The following is a 14,200-nucleotide window of genomic DNA, read 5'->3' as shown; positions in this document are numbered from 1 at the left end:
TCTTCTGTAAAAGAGAAGATAGTTGAATATAAGACTAAATCAGGTAGGCTATGTAAATACTTCAAAGTATTTTTGTGTGTGTGTATGAAGACAATGTGTAGAAAATTTGAAGAATTATGTTCTCCACTTTTTCCAGTTGTAACTCTTTCCCATTTCTAACTGTATGTGCCCTGTTAGAAATCCCATGTGATAGTTGTTAAAATGCAGGTTATCAAGTTCCTGAAACAGACTTTCTGATTCTGTCGCACAGGTTGTACCCAAAGACCCACATTTTTTAACATTTTTTTTTTTATTTTTAAAATTTGTATTATTTCTTTGAGTGTTGGGCCATTTTAAATATGTGATGTCCTAAAAGTGCCTAGGTCATAAAGTCAACTAGGCAGTTGTATATATAATCCTGGATGGGAAGTAAAATCTGAGGTTTATAAGCATAGAGTCATTCATTAAAACCTTAGAGGTGGACTTGATTGCCCAGAGGTGATTATTATGAATATTTTTTAAAGCATAGAAATAAAAGAGCTCACAGTTGGGCTATGATGCACTTCAAATTTTAACGTCCCAACAGAGGAATGGATGCTGACAGTGTGCTAGAGAAGCATCCACAGAGAGAAGAAATAAAAGAAGACCATGGTGTCATTAGGCAGAAATGAAAGTGTCCTCATGAAATAAACATGAGTCATACCCCTGCCCCTCCACCCATGCCCACCACAGTCCTCAGCCTCAGTCCTCAGGTAGTAGCATCCTAGACGCTCAACCTCAAGACCCAACCTGTCCTCAAAGCAGACTGGGAACCATTGCCCTCCCCACCTCACTGGGATGTGCAGACCTGGGCTCCCTAAGTCTTTGGCTTCTTCCTGCATACTAGGGGTCCCTGGCACATCACATGCATGCCCCAAGGGTCCAAACCATGGTGGCCAGCCCCATGACCCACATTTAAAATAAGTATCTTCTAGGGTAGGGATTGGTGTACTTCTTCTGTAAAGAACCAAGTAGTAAATATTTTAGGCTTTGTGTGTGAGAAAATCTGCATGGTAATTTCTTAACTCTGGCTGTGGTGGAAAAGCAGCTACAGACAACCTGTAAAATGATCATGGCAGTGTGCCAATAAAATTTCTTTTTTTTAAACAAAAATAAGTGGCAGAGTAGATTTGAAGTAGTAGTTTTCCCACCCTTGCTATCAAGATTTTTGTAAATGAGCTTATAAGATATTTTGAGGACATCCACATTTATATACAATATTTTAGTTTAATGCAACTCTCACAATTGTTTTTAAAAAATCAGGGCAGGGAGATGTAAAAGGTGTCTTTCCTCCTTTAGCAGGGATAGTTTTTACATCAGGAACTGAAACACTTAATTGCACGTGTAATAATGTAATTGAAGGGTCTAGTATACTGTCAGCATTGAGCTATTATCACTACAGCCTGCTGTTTTGATGAAATGTCAATGGTGGAGTATTGCATGAAGAAATGTCCCTGGCAACGTTGATGACAAAATGTCAGTGATAAGATGCTGCATGGAGAAATGTTCCTACAGTGAAATGGTGCATAACAAGATGTCCTTACGATAAAACAGTCAACAGAATGTCACCATGACAAAAGAATACACACACACACAGACACGAAGAAATGACATGGCAACTTGGCTGCCTAATTACTTTCAATCTAACTTAAATTGGTAGAAAGTCTTTTTGCTTTTTAAAATGAGAGACTGCTAGCACATTTAAATGCCAAAAAAATTTTTTCCCCTTTTTTTTTCTGGGACACTGCAGGTGGCCCCTTTCATCTCTGTGCCTCTCACTCTGCAGAATGTTGCTGAGCAGGTGATCCTGGCATCTCTGAGTCAAGAGAGCTAGTTCAATCGCCTGCTTTGCGTTCCCCACCTCTCCCACCTCCTTCCCAGTTGGAATAGTAAGTTCTCTGTGAAAGCTTCTGCAAATGATGACAAGAAGGAGAGTTCTCAGGGAGAGCAACTGAGCTTTAATGCTAGTAAAACTGTTCCAAATGTAAAACACATTTGAAAATCTAAATGTGTGCCCCCGAAACCACATCAATAGAACCTTTAATGATCTTCAGAACCAGCCTTTTCTCTTCCAGTCAGTGGGAAGATTGTTTCAAATCTGTTTGTGCCTGAAGCATTTTTGATTGTGACAGTCTTCTCATTCATGGGCTAAACATGGCGTCCCACTGGAAGTGCCATCCAGGTTCACAGCAATACAGTATGATATGAAAGTATAAACAGAAGTCGGAACTGCATTTCTCCTCTGAGATAACAAGTGCAACTAGATTTTCAGACCACCTATTATGCCATAAAAAATAAAAGGGAAAGGAAAATAAGACCTACTTTATGTCAGTTGCCTGGTTCGTGGGAATGAAACTTACCAGGTCAATACGGAGCCCTTTAAATGACTTCTACAGACAGTATCTTGATCCTTGCTTCTGGCCAATTGTTAAAATTTTTCATAAGATAAAAGCAGAGATAACATCAGTCTGAACTTCTTTCTGCTTTTTGTGGGTTGGTTAATCATAATTGATTAAATAATAAAGTGTTTCACAACCTGCCTTAGTTTTTCCCTTTTGCTTTGAGACTCTGACTGAAATAAGGGCTCAGCCATACCTAATGTTTGGGCTTCCCAACATACAGATTAAGACTTAAGATCCTTGTAACCCTGTTTCTCACAGTAATGAGCTGACTGGATAAAATAACACTGGTCTTCTGTTATAGATAGATATACTCCACCCTCATTATAGAATTATTTCAAAAGCCAAAGGATATTGAAAGTTATAACAGTAATGGCAGCCCTCATGATTAAATCATGAGGCACATGAGTTTTCGTTTAAATTTGATGTTCTCATGAACTCAATATTTTTCATGCAAATCTTGTTATTTCTGCATCCTTTCACACTCCAGCTTAAATTGCTTGTCAATCGGCATGCTTTTCTTGAGTGCAGCACTTCTGAGCTTCTCCAATACAATTTTATACATCTATTTATATCCCCTTCTTTAGTATATTTTTCCTTAAAGAAGACATTGGTACAGCATTCCAAATCACATTTAATGAAGTCTTTTGAATTAGGAGCAGTGACTTTGGAGGCCAAAGGACTTGAAGCAAGAGGATGGGTTTGGCCAGCAGATGGAGGTGAAGAAGAACTATAGGTTAAGAGAGGAAGAAACCCTTTTATATTTTAACATTTATAACATTTTTAATATTATACCTAGAGTGCTTACACTAGGGATTGCTTAGAGCAAGGGCAAAATCATAGCCTAACAAAGAGAAACATCATTAATTGGAAGATCATTAGAAAGCTAGGTAACCAAAAAGGTTGAAAATCCCTCATGAAATAACCCTTGAAATCTCATATCTTTCAAGGAATCTCAATTTTTCAGAACCTATAAGCCCTCACCTTAAAAAGTTTTTAGCCAAAATGTTCTCTTTTTTTTAGTGAATACTATTTCTGATTTCTATATTTCCTGGTATCCTCATCCACTTTGACCTTAGAAATCGTAGGGAAATGGACCAGAGACAAATATACTTCCATCAGGTCAGTGCTCTTTTTCTTTCTGAAGTTACAAGACTCACACTACAGATATCTACAATTGCACAGGCAAGCTGTAGTCTCCTGTCACCAACTCTCCTAGCGCTCCATCTTATTTTTTCACACAGGAGAATGTATTGCCATGTATCTTGTAAAATCAGCTAATGTGCTTGCACAGAGCTAGAATGTCACTGGTATAACAAGACATGCAGTAATGTGCACTCATGTCGATGAGGACACTTCTAATTGATTACACATTTATTTGCCACACCACTGTTCTCCTTGGAATATTGCTTAAGAAAAAAACATTTGAATATTTGAATAATCTCATACTGTTTTAGGGATTCCTGATGCTTGCTAATGAACACACTAGAAAGCTTTATATTTCAGATGTGTTCTCAAATGTGTAACCTACTTATTGCTTTTTTCCATGCATTTTTATATTCTAGAGGATCCTCTGGTGACAGAACATTTTCAATCATTACTTCTCTTTGGTGGAATCAATTACCTCCTGATAGATTCCCTTTCCAAGTTTAAAATTACATTTAAAAACTCATCTCTTTTCTGAATTCTAATTGGGTGTACTTTGAACCCTAGATTCTTTTAGTGAATATTTGTTTATAAATCTTTCTATGACTTAAAGGGCTTGTTAACACATTTATGGGCTGAGTGCAATAATCAACATATAATATGTAATTCCTTTGGGAATTTACATTTATTAAACAAATATTTTATTTACTTTCAAGGGAAAGACTAGAAACATAATACTGACAAAGTAAAAATTGAGAAATAATGATATACTTCAATCATATTTTTTTCTGCCTACATGATTTGTTTAAAGTCACATTTGTGGACATTGAAAATAGAATTGCCTATAATTATGTCTCCTTCTTACACACAGAATCATATATGGTGGCTCATTTATATTCCTTATATTACAAAGAAGCTCATCAGCTTTTCAGTGGTTATTATTTTGCAAACATACTAATCTGAAATATAGCCAAGAGATGAGAAAGTAAGAAAAATATACCTTTAAATAAATATACTACTATATGAAACCCTTTTATTGACAACTGTCATGTGGAAAGTGTTTTATTAATTAGTGTTATGATATTTGTTTTTTATAATAACCTCATGAGATGGGAATTTTTAGGCCTGTTTTTCATATAAGAAGTGTAGAAATGGAGCTAAAATTACCTATTGGAATTTACATAATTAACAGCAGAGTTGGGATCTGACCCTAGATATAGGTCACTCCAAGCTATTCACACTCTTTCTAATATGGTCTATCTCTCAAAGTAGAGAGTAAAACATTCTTGATTTAAATGTGTCCAATTTTGCCCATAGAAGAAATTTTTAGGAGTTTACTTAGAGCCACTTTTTTTTTTTAAATTTATAAAACAAATCTTACTGCTCGCTTAACTGTTCTTTTTGTGTTGTTCTGTTTTGGTTTTTAGTCCCCAGTATGAGATACTGAATAGAAAGTGGACAGAGGGAAAACATTAATGGTACATACAGACCTGGCATCTTCTCTTATCTTAAGATCACATGGAAGACACACAGTGACATGCAATGGAGGTAATGCAAATCTTTTTTTTCTAACCTCAACACTCAGATTTAGTACTATTTCAATAGTGGCAAAAATCCAGCTGCAGAAACCGAACAGTAGAAAATCTGTCCTAGTTCCTTCTAACTCTAGGTGAGTGCAAGACTGATCTTTTAAGTCAAGGTCATAAAATTTCAGCCCTTGGTCTTTTTTATTTTTTAATTTAATTTGATGTAATTTAATTTAATTTTTTAATTTGGCTGGCTGATGTCTTTAAAAATCTGAATTTGAATGCCTTCAAATGTTCAAATGTTTCCTTTAATTGTAGGCCCTATCACATCCTGTCATCTTACCTAAAACCTTCTTGAATCACTTATATCAAGTTTTTGGTCCATGAAGATGTTTGAGTTTGCAGCTCTCGTTCTGATGTGTCATGTAAAGTAAGCTCCTTTTCCTAAGTACTCTAATTCTGCCCATGGTTCTTCCAAAGTACCTAACAGGATTGGAATTAGAATGAGATAATTTTACCTTGGGCACAAAATTTTAGATGGCACCAAAACCCCTCAGTAATCAAAATAAAGAGAATTAAAAAATATATTTTTAAAAATCAAAATTAATCCAAAAAATTTATGATAAACAAAATAAAGGCATCCCCTAGTCTTTAGTATCCAAACTGCCTTCTAGAGTCTATTTTGTTTTATACTAATATCCTTGAATCCAAGGCCCTCATTCTTGCTTGGTTAATCTCTGCTTCTTCTGCCTCATCTCCTAGTATTGAAAAAAAGCATAGAGTAGCAACCAATGCTGATTAGAAGAGAACTCAAACAGCAAACCCATGTGGCTCTATTCAGAATAGGAGCCTACATTCAGTATGCCTTGAAGCACTCCTCTGCATAGTTAATAATTTTAAAACAACTAGAGCTAGCAATTATTGAGGATTTCTGTGGAGACCCTGTGCTAGGCACTTAATTTGAATTATTTTACTAATTCCTGACCACTATCATATGTGATAGAGATCACTCTTATCTCCAGTTAACATTTGAATCTAAGTCATTTGCCAAATTAATACATGGTAGAATAGGGATTAAATTAGGACATCATAGTCACAGAATACACATTTTTAAGGAGATAACTAAAACTGACTCTGAGTCATGAAAAGAAGGCTAAATGATTTTATCTTGAAAAGTTAGGAAGGTGTTATGCCAAGAGAGCTTGTTATTTAAAACCAGTTGTTATCATGGGATAATATTTGGAGATTTTTAGCTGATTTCTTTTCTTTCCTATATCATCATCATCATCATTTTAATAATTGCATTGCAACTCTTCACTGGAACGAGGGCATGCATTGTCTAAGAGGGAGGATAGATACAGTCTAGGACAGAAAAAGTCATTTTTCTGTTTTAAATTTGAAGATTGATTTTAAAATACTCCAGCAGAGACTATGAACTTGAAAGCCCCCTCCCCATTTTTAATTGTTACATTTTATAAAAAGTAGGCACTTTTATTTCCAAAAACTTGGCGTAAAATATCCAGACACACCGTGTCGAGGACGCAGATCTGGCTGTAGCATAAGTCAGAGTGAGGAGAACTCCAGGATGATATAAAAGCTCCCAAGGAGGTAAACACCTTGACCAGCAGGATTGAGACAGAAATTTGGAGAAGATCTAATTGTAGTTAAGTGTGCTGGATTTCTGTATGTAGAGAAATGGCAAACATTGTGGGAAACCCCACACTCAACGTGGTGCTTGAGAGGTTAAGTAGCACTGACTGGGGCTGAGAGTAGTGTCACATGGTTTGGTATCATATGTCTCAGCAGTGTGCAGGGAAAGCAAACAGGACCGCCAAAGTGGATGCATTTGGAGATAATGAGATAAAGAGTATACCTGAAAAGTGGAGACCACCGAAGGGCCTCAGACATCCTCAGTAGATGAATAGGGATGAGGCACACTCAGCAGAGGCCACAGAGGAAAGAGAGAACCGTAAGCTTATGGTGCACTCCTCCATTTCTTCCCTGACCCTAGCTCTGCCTCCGTGCCATGCAGTTATGGTCAACGTTCGCTGGAGCCAGAGCCATCCAGGGAGAAGGGAAGGTGAAGAGGGAGATAGGAAATGCTGTATTTTTTTTTAACATTTTTTATTGATTCAGAATCATTTTACAGTGTTGTGTCAAATTCCAGTGTTCAGCACAATTTTTCAGTCATTCATGGACATATACACACTCATTGTCACATTTTTTTCTCTGTGATTTATCATAACATTTTGTGTATATTTCCCTGTGCTATACAGTGTAATCTTGTTTATCTATTCTACAATTTTGAAATCCCAAATGCTGTATTGACTGCATAGTGACCTCAAAGAGATTGAGATTTAAGTTGGAAGTGATTGTGTCTACTCTTGAATTTCCAAGATTAAAATTTTCTTCATCTTCAGAAATGGAGAACAGTGAAAAAGTTACAGAGGAAAAATAAAAAAAATATTATTGCATATCTGTGTTGTAACTATAAATTTATAGCAGCTATAAGAAAATAATTTAGCAGTGTTATGGTATTATAATCTTCAGTTACCTAGAAAGTTAACCTATGTGGAATGATGCCCTCTCACTAGGATACAAAGTTAGAGCATTGTCTTGTGTATAAAATATCAATTAAATTTCATTACCCATCCAACAAAGAATCAGAAGTATAAATTTTAACATTCTAAAGATTTTAACATAATAATTATGTATGTTTTATGACTGCTGTATCATGGGACTTAGAGATACCAGATTCTACCAAAATCCAATTAAAAAAAGAGTACGATATTCTTATGATTAGGTATCAGCCCCTATCTACCATTTTCTCCAGTATTTTTCAGGGTATCAAATTAGGTTTGATGATTTTTGATCAAAAGTTCATTTTCATCTTTTATATTAAAAAAAACTCCTATGGTACACGTTTTACTGAGGTTTAACATATCTCTCATTTTAAAATCAGCTCATATTTAAATTATTAGTAGCACAATGGAAATTAGCAGAGGGAAAATGGAGAAACTCGAGTAAAGATAGGGTCTGAAAGGAAAAAGCCATTTTTTTGGTTATTATTCCAAACTTTAAACAATTATGAATATTTAAACAGTAGATTCCAAGCTGCTTTACTATAAACTACTTTTAGCTACATGCTAAAAGGGAGGAAGAGTTTTATTTGTATGAGAGTATGTGCTTCTGGGATTCATGAAATCTACTAGAGAAATATCAAACATTCTGATAAGTCACAGGAAGAAATGTGAAAATTTTAAGGAGCCCAAAAAATAGAAGTTCAAAGGAAATGCTATGCCTTAGCAAAGAGACTTCAGACATTAGACTGAATTTTTGTCTATTGAGATCATCTTTTTCTCCAGTATACTGACAGAAAAACTCAATGATATGATATATGATATGAAAACTACAATGATGTGATATGAAAACTACAAATATTAGAAATCAGTAAAAACTTTCTTTTTTTTGAAATCAAGGTAAGCTACCCTGGCACACTTTAGCTACCTCAAAGATCCTCCTAACTTACATATTTATTTTAATAATTATTTGATAATTTAAATAGTTAAATTGTATAATTTCTTACTTTGAATTAACCAACATATTATTTCAACTCAGGTAGTAGGAGAAAAACATACCTCCTCCACTATATATTTGGAAACATCACCTGTTATCTGATAGAATAATTATTGTTATTTTGGTTTCTAGATTAAAAGCAAATGGCAGGTAGACTGCAAGTAGGGATTGCTGGGAATAAGGCCAAAGGAAATTACAGTTAGAAACGTAAAATGTGTGCAAGAGTTTGTTTAAGGCCAAGCAAGGCCACTCTGTTTGGAGAAGGTTGAAATCTCATTATTTTGCAAGAGGTACATTAACAAATGCAAAAGCTTCAGGAATTCCAGGTAATCAAGAGTCTTAGAAGCTCACTGAGCCAGCATGCTTCTTCCCATGAATGCTGCCTCTATAAAGCAGATTTTTCATTTTCACATTAATAGCATGGTTGAGAAGCTCTTGATAGAGTAGCTTCTGGGGGAATGGAATTTGTCTGAAGAAGAAATAAGCCTGGAAAAGCCAGAGTAGCCATAACTAAAGGCTGAAATTTACTTCCCTACCAGGCCTTCCTTTTTTGGGGTAGGTTGGGGAGTTGGGGGGAAGCTGTTTTTGAAACCATGGTACATTTCTGGCAATTTAGGAATCCTGAAATTATTTGGGATCAGAAAGAAAAGAGTTTAAAAAAATCTCTTATGAGGTCTTATTTCTTTAATTAAATAAAATGTTTAAAGAGACAGGAAAAAGATGTGAGGTGTCTGCCTGGATTTCTCTGAGCAGTTGTGTTTGTGATAAATCTGTAATGCCTTTCCTCTCTGTCTTCTGTTACTCTGTTAGTTGCTGACGGTAGTCGAGGAAAAGTGATTGCTGTTCCTTGTCTCTTCATTTCCACCTCCTAACTGTGCTCCTTGATCACTGCTCTCCTACCTTCACAGATTTTCTCCCTGATGTCCTCATTTCTTCCTAGCGCCATTTCAAGTGTAGATTTCCCTGGTGGAGAAATATAGCATGGTCTGAAAACAAAACAGAACAGAATTCTATATTGATGTAGATGCCCAGACAATGTAGTGAGATTTTTAAAAAAATAAAAACCCCAAATCCCAAAATGAAAAGAAAAGAAAAAAGCAAGGAAATAAAGCAAAGAAGACCCAATATCAAGGTGCAACTTGATTTTCCTCAGACTTACAGTTCATGACAGCCTCGAACAATTTACTCCATAAATATGCAAAGGAAGGTTTGTATTTAGAGGAGTGTTCACAGGGCTAAGAACATTTCCCTGGAGCACTGGGAAATAGTCAATTTGATCACATTCCTTTTCTTACCTGATTTGATACACTATGTTGAGGGTAAGGGCAAAAAGTCAGCTCTGGCTTTATAACTCTCAATACTAAAGCTTTATTATATTGTATTAAGTTTTATAAAGGCTGCATAAATAAAATTAATACCATGTATACTACTTTGTAGTTTTATTATTATTAAAATTTAAAATAATACATACTCAGTTAATAAACAAAAATGGTATTAAAATCTTACTTCAAAAAATAGACCTCTCTGCTTTGCCCTTTCTTATTCTCTGCCTTGTTATTAGTGTTATTTAAACTTTTCTTTTGAGTATTTGTGTTCGTCTTCTAAAGAATATAATAATACTGCTGATTCTTGATTTATACAGTTTAGGCCCCTTCTGTTGACATCCAACACGGCAGATGAGGCCTCAGCTCTCTTATGGCTCTGTTTCCCCTCCATTATTCCAATAGCATCATGTCCCAATTTGAAGTTAAAGTTATATTTAGTTTTTATATTATCCTGAAGAAATACTATTCACTCAACAGCTAAGGCGCATTCTATGTTTCCTTTCCTGCATGACTATGTTTTCTCTTTTTTCTAGAGTCAGTAATTATCTCATCCTTCTCATTTGTTCAGTTTTCCATGTACCCATTTTCCCCGCAGCCTCCAATAGCCTTCAGTGCAGTTTTCTGCATGATCAAATATATCAGATTATTTTTTCCATTACATTTTTTGTTCCTCCAGCAGATTCCCCACAGAATCGATTCTTATCTTCCTGCTCCAGTGATGACTCCTAATTTTCCAGGCCTGCTGTGCAGCTGTGATCCTGGAAATTCCCCTCACTTGACTCCTGTTGCCAGAGCTCGCTTTCTTGATTTCATGTCTTTTTTCTTTATCAGTTGCTTTTGCATATTAAAACAAAAGCCAATCGAATGAGAGTCTTATTGACTTATTTTTGGATGGATTTATTGAACGTGTTGACAGTGCCATTCTACTGCTGTGTGCTTTGGGAAATAAGAATATCTTAAGGCTTTCAGTACACAGAGTAGTAACTGACCCTTGAGTTTCTTCTTACTGTTATTAACCTAGTCCTGGAAATTCCCCTCACTTGACTCCTGTTGCCAGAGCTCGCTTTCTTGATTTCATGTCTTTTTTCTTTATCAGTTGCTTTTGCATATTAAAACAAAAGCCAATCGAATGAGAGTCTTATTGACTTATTTTTGGATGGATTTATTGAACGTGTTGACAGTGCCATTCTACTGCTGTGTGCTTTGGGAAATAAGAATATCTTAAGGCTTTCAGTACACAGAGTAGTAACTGACCCTTGAGTTTCTTCTTACTGTTATTAACCTAGTGCCTTTATAAGGTACTCAATAAAATATTCTAAAGAAAATAATAATCTGGAAATGTAAATATATTAGATTCCTCTAATACTCTTTAAATTATATTAGTGAGAAATTATATCTGTTGGATTTATTGGTGTTGGGCTGCACTCCACAGGACTACAGGGCCTTTGCTTGCCCAGCTCAAGACGGAAGAAAGCGTGGACTCAGCAACAGAGACACCAGTGGTTTCATAGATGGGGGATCTTACATGTCTGACTCAAAGTCCTGGAGCGACACCCCACCTTGTGCAGCAGAAGGCAGGAGGGCAGGACATGGTGTCAGTCTTCATTCCTGCGTGGGGAGTGGGGTCGGGGGTGAGTGTGTAAAGAGTTACAGGAGGAATTGACATCCAGTTGGCTCATCGGTTACCGGGGAAACCAGCAGAGGGACACGCTCCTCGCTACCCCTTTGATAAGCTATCATAGTGGAGATGTTCTGATCTAAAGCTAGAACAGTCATTAGTTGAGTCCTTGGTCAAGTATGTAAGGAGGCCAGTCATGTAAATAGGATGTAGGTGAAGCAGGCACTGGTTGAGCAGGGAATGTACAGAGAGCAAGAGAACAGTCACCTTGAGTGGCCTGATCATACAATCTGATATGAAAAATAAAAGCATTAAAGCATTGAATTTTCCAAATAAACTGGAAGATTTTTTATGAGGTCACTCACTGACATGAAGCTACATATATATGTTTATATATGTGTGTGTGTGTGCGCGTGTGTGTACGTACATATATATATAAAACACTTATAATGATTGGAAGGGAACTAACATTAATTGAGTGTCTGTTACGTTCACAGTAAGTTCTTTTACAGACACGCTTGCTTTTAGTTCTCTAAGAGGCTACATGGTATATACTTGATGAAATATGGACTTTGAAGTTAACAGGTTTGAATCCAAGTCCTGACTCATAATTCTGTGGTTTTGATTAAACTTAACTTAGATTAAATGCCCTTCATTTCTTTACTTTTACTTTTAAAATGAAGTTTACAATACCTGTCTTTCAAGGGATTGTTGGTATGACATGAGATAATGTGGCTCGAGTGACTAGCACACACTCCTGCTTCTAACAATGCAAACATTATCTGACTACCATGCTCCCACTGTGACTACTGTGACAGCAGCAACAACTACAAGCACTGCTACCGTTGCTACTGCTACATTTGATGGGCAAAGAAACCAAGAGCTTAGACACGTTAGTAAATTTAGTTGAGATCACATCTCTGGTAAGTAGAACAGAGACTTGAAAAATAGATCTTTCCAACTGACTCTAAAACCTTCCCAGTATATCACATTCTCACTATTAGAAGCAAAGCCATCCACATCATTTTAGACCTTTCGAGCTTCAAAATAATCAACACTTCACTGAACTCTGTAAGGGACGAGGTGGTTCAGAGGACAATTTTTTTTTATTAATTAATTTTTATTGAAGTACAGTCAATTACAATGTGTCAATCTCTAGTGCAAAGCACAATGTCCCAGTCATGCATATACATACATATATTCATTTTCATGTTTTTTTTCCATTAAAGGTTATGGACAATCTTAACTGCTTAGAAAGCTAATCACTGTTAGGTTTGGAACAGAATAGAACATTTCTTGTTGGAACTTTTCACAGAACATTGGTCTTTGATTTTTCCAATGGCTAAGTGTAGGATCAATTATCAGTCAAAAATGACAAGTGATTTTGATTGTGTTTGGACATTTTGTGTATTATGAGACACTGGGTCATACAAAAGCTTGTGTTTGAGCAGGCCTCCTTGTGATATACCATGCTGGTGCGCAAAGTTGGGTGAGGGGCACTGGGCTACCTCATTATTGCCAAGTGGGGGTACAAGCCTAGGTTCTCCTCTGCTGCCTGACAGCAGGGGGGCCTGCTTGCTGCTGGGTGCGGTTAAGGACAAACTTCTTAGTAGGCCTCTGCTGACCCCTCCAGGGCTGGAAGGGGGAGGTCCCCTTGTCACTGCTCCCCATGAGGCGTGCAAAGACACTGTAAGGTGATGGGAGAGACTTGTTACTGCTGGGAAGTAAGGAAAATCCAGGCTTCCCACGAGGCCTCCTCTGATACCGCTTTGCTATGGAGAAGCATGGATCACCTCATCACCACTGGTTGGGAGCAGGAGTCCTGGATCCCGTGTGGTCTCCACTGGCACCACAAAGTGAGGACGATTTTATCTCCAGGCCAGCATGTAAATCTCAGTTCCGACACCATCTGGGAGAGGTGGGCACTCCACTGCCACCAGGTAAGGTTCTAAGTTTAGGCTCTCCACTTGGCTTTGTTGGTAAGAGTGGGAGTGGGGCCATAGTTTGTTTTGTTTTTTTCCCAGTTTTAGTGAGGTATAACTGACAAATAACATTATATAAATTTATATGATAATTTGATATATGTATATATTGTGAAATGATTATTGTAATAAGGTTAGTTAACACATCCATTACCACACATAGTTACCATTGTGTGTGTGTGTGTGTGTGTGTGTGTGGCGAGAACATTTAAGACTTACTCTCTTAGCAAATTTCAGGTATATACTACAGTATTGTTAATCCTAGTCACAATAGTCTATGTTAAACACTCAGAATTTATTCATCTTATAATTGAAAGTCTGTATCCTTGACCAATATCTCCCCAGTTCCCCCAGCCCTCTACATTTTCCCCATGGTGTTTAGCTGGAACAGATCAGTTATTGTTTAAAGGTTCTCTGTCTTGCCATGCTGTCCTGGCTTGGTCCTTTGTCTGGAGAGAGCAGACCTTTGTTGGGACTATTTTGGTCTGCACCCAAGGCATTCCTAGGCTGCTACTTCTCCAGCATCCAGTCTAGGAAAAATGAGGCCAAAAGAAAACCCAGAGGATTCACTGCCATATTATTCCTCAGGCCCCAAGAACCCCAGCTGGCC

The 14,200-nt window shown here is 36.9% G+C and overlaps 1 long non-coding RNA gene across 3 annotated transcripts in view; it reads left to right on the top strand.

The window, feature by feature from the left end:
* The window catches only part of LOC140698148 (uncharacterized), a 114,125-nt gene extending 103,270 nt beyond the window's left edge, over positions 1 to 10,855 (top strand). For 2 of the 3 annotated variants that reach the window (XR_012075693.1, XR_012075692.1), the window contains 2 exons: positions 4,991 to 5,111; positions 10,670 to 10,855. This is a non-coding gene — a long non-coding RNA (uncharacterized lncRNA). Of the gene's footprint in view, positions 1 to 4,990; positions 5,112 to 10,666 lie in introns of all 3 variants that reach the window. The other variant, XR_012075694.1, reaches the window with a different exon arrangement.
* Positions 10,856 to 14,200: the final 3,345 nt, after the last annotated feature.

Source organism: Vicugna pacos, chromosome 1 (genome assembly GCF_048564905.1).
Source record: "Vicugna pacos chromosome 1, VicPac4, whole genome shotgun sequence".
In the NCBI taxonomy this organism is placed as follows: domain Eukaryota; kingdom Metazoa; phylum Chordata; class Mammalia; order Artiodactyla; family Camelidae; genus Vicugna; species Vicugna pacos.
This window is presented reverse-complemented; position numbering and strand designations above follow the sequence as displayed.